This window comes from Manacus vitellinus, unplaced genomic scaffold (genome assembly GCF_001715985.3).
Source record: "Manacus vitellinus isolate BGI_N305 unplaced genomic scaffold, ASM171598v3 scaffold_8_pilon, whole genome shotgun sequence".
Classification (NCBI taxonomy): Eukaryota; Metazoa; Chordata; class Aves; order Passeriformes; family Pipridae; genus Manacus; species Manacus vitellinus.
The window spans coordinates 13,066,223-13,072,501 of NW_021940864.1; positions in this window are offsets into that span (position 1 = coordinate 13,066,223).

A 6,279-nucleotide genomic window follows, 5' to 3' on the forward strand; every position below is an offset into this window, starting at 1 on the left:
CCTCTTCAGCAACAGAGATGAGAGTTGTCAGAGTAATTCTGCCTGCTTTCCTCAGGAATGCAAATTTTGCAGGGATTCACCCCAAAATGCCTCCATTAACATTTCCATAAAAGCCCTTCGAAAGGAGAGATGAAATTACTCGTATCCAGTATTAAATAATTAATTTTAATAAAGGAATTAGACCTAAAACCCAATATTCTTTAGTACATATGCTGCAAAAAATTACACAACCTCCTAAATCTATGCCAGCTGATAACAAGCATTTTCCTTAACATTCAGAACTTTTCAGAAGATGCTGAGCTTTGCCACACAACCATTACTTGATTTCCAGTAAACCAGACAAACTAACCGTGGATACGGTCACATTAAATAAACTCTGCCTTGGTTTGCGCCTTCCCTTAAATGTTGGTATCTGTTCAAATGGCACAAGAAATATTCAAGGTTTGTTTGAGTCATTTATAATCACCAATATAGAAAAGCAGTTTTAAAATATGCCAAGAATATTCCAAAGAACTGTGGAGGAAACAATGTTTCCTCAAACAGAGCAAAACCCAGACAGGAGGGATAAACCAATCTAGCAGCTTGGTGGGGAAATGCTTTGTCCTCCATCCCACCACTCCTGCCTCTTTTCCAGTATGTGGGGCTCTACCTCCTCCTCCTCCCTTACACCAGCTCTGAAAATCATCAGACTCCTGATTGACCCACTTCAACTCTACTCCAGAAGAAAACACCCTTTTTTTTCTGCCTGGTTAATAAAATCCATCAACCCCCAGGCAGAGGTGGTGAGCACCAGAGCTGGCTGGGGGCAAGTGGACCTTTTGGTGGCAGTGGACAGAGCACCCACCCCGGGCCACGTAGTGCAAGCAGGGTGCCAGGATGCTCTACCTGAGCTGGCTCAGGGAGTGTGTCAGAAAGGGCCAGGGAGGAGTAGAGTGGAGAAACTGCTCTCTTCTGGCGGAGGCAACATGCCACATCACCTTGAGCATGTAATTTTCATCCCAACCCTCCACTTACTTCTTTAGCAGATGAGCACTCACAGTTCTGGCTGTGGTCATTCAGGATATTCCTGCCTCTCTCTGGACAGGTACCAACCAGCTGCAAAGCTGGCAGAAAGGACAACATAACTATACTTCAAATGCAATAGTGGGAAGCCAAGTATCTTCAACTTAAAACTGAGGAACTGAGTTTAAGCTGAAGGGTCAGAAAATGAAGTTTCAATTTCCAGAGTTAACGTCCTGCCAAGGTCTGGAGGCTCAGCAGGCAAAACCTGAAATATCCTACCTTATTAATGATAGAGCACCACCACTTGAAGCTCCTTCAAGTAAGATTCACACTCAAGGTCAGCAAGAAGAGACAGGCCACACAATTAAAAACATACAGTACAAGTCCCTTAGCTTTAATGGTATACTAGCAAAATGAAAAAATGAAAGCACATTTTGATCATAAACACAAGTAAAATCTCAGGCCTTCTTTGAAAATGAGGTTGTCAAATGCAGCCTCTTTGAAAGAAGTCAAAGCTGCACACCTAAGGATGGGGTGGGAGCAGTAAATGGAAGGAGAGCAATAATTTCCTTTTCGAAATAATGTAGAGTTGCATTGGACATTTAAATGATACTCTAGAAAAGAGCTCATCCCCTGACTGTGTGCTTAACCATTGAGGCACTGGTTTGCTGCATTCTGCATTTAGCAGTCAGCAACCTCCCAGCTCCTCGGGGAGGGGGGGCTGTGTGCCCTCATCCATGAATGACACAGACCGTGCTGCATCTCCAGCTTCTACACTTGAACTGGAGGTAAATGTGGGGGTACAGCAAAATCAGCTCACACTTCAACCAGGATGCACTCAGCACAGGGCATCATTCCCCTGCTCCGTGGCTCACTGCTGGGAGTGAGCTCTTGCACAGTTCGGTGCTGTGCAATCCATCCAGCTGTGCGTTGAGAGTTACAGCACACTGCTACACCTGACAAAGGCAAACTGAGAAAAGCCACACAAACAAAAAGCCCCCAGGAAACTGAGTGGATTAGTGAATTACTAATTCAATACATTTGAAAATCCCCAAACGATCATACCAAACTATGTTAAATTAATTCTTATTCTGAGACCTATACCATTACATCTATATTTACAAAGTTAAGTATTTGATGCAATTTCTTTCAGACTATAAACTGAAGCAAGCAGGCCTCAGTCCTAACCAATAACTAGTAAAATCCCCATTTTCTAGATCCTCAGAGTCATTTTAAGTGACCCAACTGTTAACAGGTACATCACATCTCTAATGGGCAACAACAGAGACGTAGAGCTCCTTCTCAACCCAAAGCTCTTGAAGAAAACCAGTTTCATTTTTATGCAGAGTTTATCGATTTATTGCAAAGTATGAGAAAAGTCCTGAATGGCCTGACCAGCTTTGCATACACTGTTGAATTTTGAAATGAAAGCAAGAGAACATTTGCTTAAGTCAACAACATAAGTCACTAGTTTAAAGGTTAACACTTGATTGTGCAGCACAAGAAACAGACGCTTTTATCTTCCCAGTTCAAGGACTCCTGGTTTTCTGAACAGTGGCACACAACACTGCAACAGGCTGGGTTGCAGCACACTTCAGAGGTACAAACAGAACAGGGTGCAGGACAGGCGGCCTCAGAATATCACTCACTTGGAGCCAGGCAGAGGGCAGCTCAGGCCCAGCTCTCCCCACACAGTGGCATGCCACTAGCCTGCTGGGAGACACTGGTGGGATATCACCCATCCTGTCCTGGCAGCCTTTCTAACACAAAGAACACTGGTGCTGACACCAGCACAGTTGTGTTTCACGTGAGGCAGCTGCTGTAAAGTTTCAAGAACTCTTCTTCCGGCCAGGAGACACCAAAGCCAACCTCAGCACCCTCACCAAGATCCTGTTTTACGAACAGAAAACCACTGGGAAGATGAAAGTACTGCACTGATGGAGTACAGCTGTCCTAGATAAGCGAAATATAGAAATAAATAAGGCCCTTATCTACTGTGGCAAGAAAAAGGCAGGCTCAGGGGAAGAGGTGGGCAAGGGAGGGAAGCAAAAACCGTACCTAGGGAAGAAACAAAATCTGAAATTAATGAGACATGCACACCTAATTCATGCAGTTTAGTGTGACAACTAGCTTCAAAAACCCAAAAGTGAGTTAAGACATCAGCTTAAGACACCAGTCAAACCAACAGCTATTCTCTGTTCCTCAAAAACACTGGCAAAGGCCTGTTCCTTGCAGTCAGGGCATCTGTACCAGGGATGCCTGGGGAAGGACCCATTGGAGCTCAGGGCCACTGTACAGCCAGTGACAAAAATAAATTTCATCAGAAATTAAGTCTGGGAATCAAAGGGAGCAATTCTGAGCCAAAACGTCAGACTGATCCATTAAAAAAAAGTGACTACTGTAGCTAGGCTGTGTTGTCATACATTGCTTACGTTTGTTTTAATTTTAAACTAAGTGTCAGTCCAAGGTTTGTTACACAAACATATGGCACCAGTATTACATTCTACCTCGTATTTATAGAAAGCGCTGTGGCAGTCCAGGCAGTGCAGAGATGCCATAATGTTAACAACATTTATTATTAGTATGACAAAAGAACAAAAATAAGCTGGTAGAAATCGTGACTTAGAAGTTTAAGGGACTGACTGGAACAAGGTGCCAAAACTGTGGAGATATTAGCTAAAATTCCTTCAGTATTAATACACTCCCAGTCTCCAGGCTGCCAAGTATTTTGTTATATAAATATACCCTCAAAAAGGTAATTTGTTTAAAACCCAAGCCCTGAAAACTGATTAGCACATTTAATGCTAGCCCTATTAACAGATATGCCCTCAGCTGGGTGATGGGAGCATTGAGGCAGAAGTCCGCATTCCTGTGAGTGAAGAGAAACAAAGCTTTTGGGACAAAGGGTAAACTTTAATTATGCCTTTTTATTACCCAAACTGCCATTTCCTCCTTGCCCCAAACAAGCCAGGAAGGCTAATGGCACTCTCGTTTTGCCCCTTAAGCAATGTGATTGATAAATGCCATTACTAGATTTTTCCACTCCAGCTGTTACGCTACAAGCAGTAGACCTTTGATTCTTCATCCTCTTAAAAATAAAAAATTAAAAAAAAAAAAAAAAAAAAAAAAAAAGGCAGGATACAGTACACCACTGACATCCCTGAACCTTCTGGAAGCGTTTATTAACTTTGGCCGCCGACCAGTGACGGCTGCAGGAGTGTACTGGAGCAGCAGTGCAAACTGGTTAATCTGTAGCTAGACATATCTGTGATTGGTGGGGGTGGTGGTGTTTAGCAAGAAATACTCCTTGCCTGGCAGCCAGGGCTTTAGCAGTTGGAAGGGTTACTTGGCTTTTTTTTTTTTCCAAAAAATTTTATTGGGAGAACTACAAAACATTTACAGTACAAAGTTTACAGTCTCACACAATTTGTAGTGAACTGACTCCCGAAAAATATATTACAACTCAAGTTGACTTATCCTTTAGTTACATTCAAAACATACTTCTGTTAAAGTAGTCCAAAAGAGTACATAGTGCTCAATCTGTACCTATGTACAAACAAAACTAAGCTACTGCTCATTCATCCACCGTCCAGGAAAGTTTTGGAAAACTCCCAACTTTCTACATTAGGAAAAAAAAAATTACAAGTTTTGGAATTCAATTAAACAAGATATGTTCATGTACTGTATAAAGTTTCAGATCCAAAGATGGCCTCCATTCTTATAAAATAGAATGGCGAAATTTTGCTGTAGTTAAAACCCATCCCTACATTCAAATTATCTCAAGCTTTAAGAAAAATACTTATTTGGTTGAGAAATATTTAAGGCAAGCATGGACCCTCAAAAAGGCACTGTGAGACATAATACTGGGACCCCCAATTATTGCTACATACTTTGAGACTATATCACAGTGTGATTGGTGGAGTTAGGCAACAAAAATACTTTTTGGTTATTTTAAACAAGTCTGAATTAGATTTGCCACTTTGAAGTCTGATTGCTAAGGCAGTCTTTTTTTCTGCTCTTTTTTTTTTTCTTCTCTAGTTTGTTTTTCAACTCGGACGGGCTACAACCATTTACATTCTAAAAAACCCATAGAAATTCCTCAAACTACTTCCACAGCATCGAGACCGATTTCTATAAAGAAACCATGCAATCTTTCAGATTTACGTAAACAAGGAAAGAAATTAATGAAATAAATATTACATACAATCTCTTAAATTAAGAATTTTACTCATTTACAATAAAATAACCAAGTGAAGTTACAAAAAGGCATATATTACTGTGAAAAGAACACACTCCACATTTCGCCGATTAATAATGAAAATCATAATTTAAACATAATAAAAGAATATATATCTATTGCTTTTCATCATACCCGATAAATACAGTATGAACAAATTACCAATGTATACTTTTCACAAGATAATAAATAAGTTAAATAATTTCATATTGAGTTGTGTGCAGTGAACTCATTCATGCAATCAACTCAAACAGCTAAAAAAAAATTTTAAAAAAATCAGCAGTTATTCTCCAACAATTACAAACTAAACTCAGTTGAGTGCTTCCAAATAAAGCAACAACAAAAAATTGTTCTAAGCCAAACATCCACTAAGTGGTGGCAATGGAACCAATATTAAACTTTGGAATGAAGGTTTTAGCATTTGTTATAATAATAATATATAGATATATAAAAAAGGTTGTTATCAAGGCATATTCTTGGCAGGATGTTGGATTCTTTTTTTTCCTAAAAAAAAAAAGCTTATAGGTTTAGTATGTTCTGTGTTTTTATTTGAACTGGATTGAAACACAAACTAGTTTGTAACTTCTTTTTCTGTGTGTCTGCAGGTTTGGAGGAGCTGGGCAGGCAGAACCGGCGCTCCCCAGATTGTTTGTTGCTTTCTGGTGGTGTCTTTTCTAATGCTAGTTTGTTGGTTTTTTTTTTGAACACAGATGGAATGGCTGCTGCTGGTGCGTATCATAACTTGTCTCCAAAGAACAACAAAAAAAACCCCGAAACAAAAATCCCCTTCTTCCAAGGTCTCTCTATAAAAATAGGTTTGTTCAGTTCGTGTCATTTGCCCTTTTGCAAAATGCTTTGTTTCTCGTTTTGTTCAGCTCTCGGTGTAGATAGACAGATACATATAAAAAAAAACCACCAAAAAATAGAGAAGAAGGAGAGGTTTCGCTTTCTTCGGTCACTTACTTGCAGGGCCGCCGCGGGGCCCCCCCGGCCGGTCCCCCGTCCCCCTCAATCGTCGGAGATGGAGAGGCGGCTGAAGA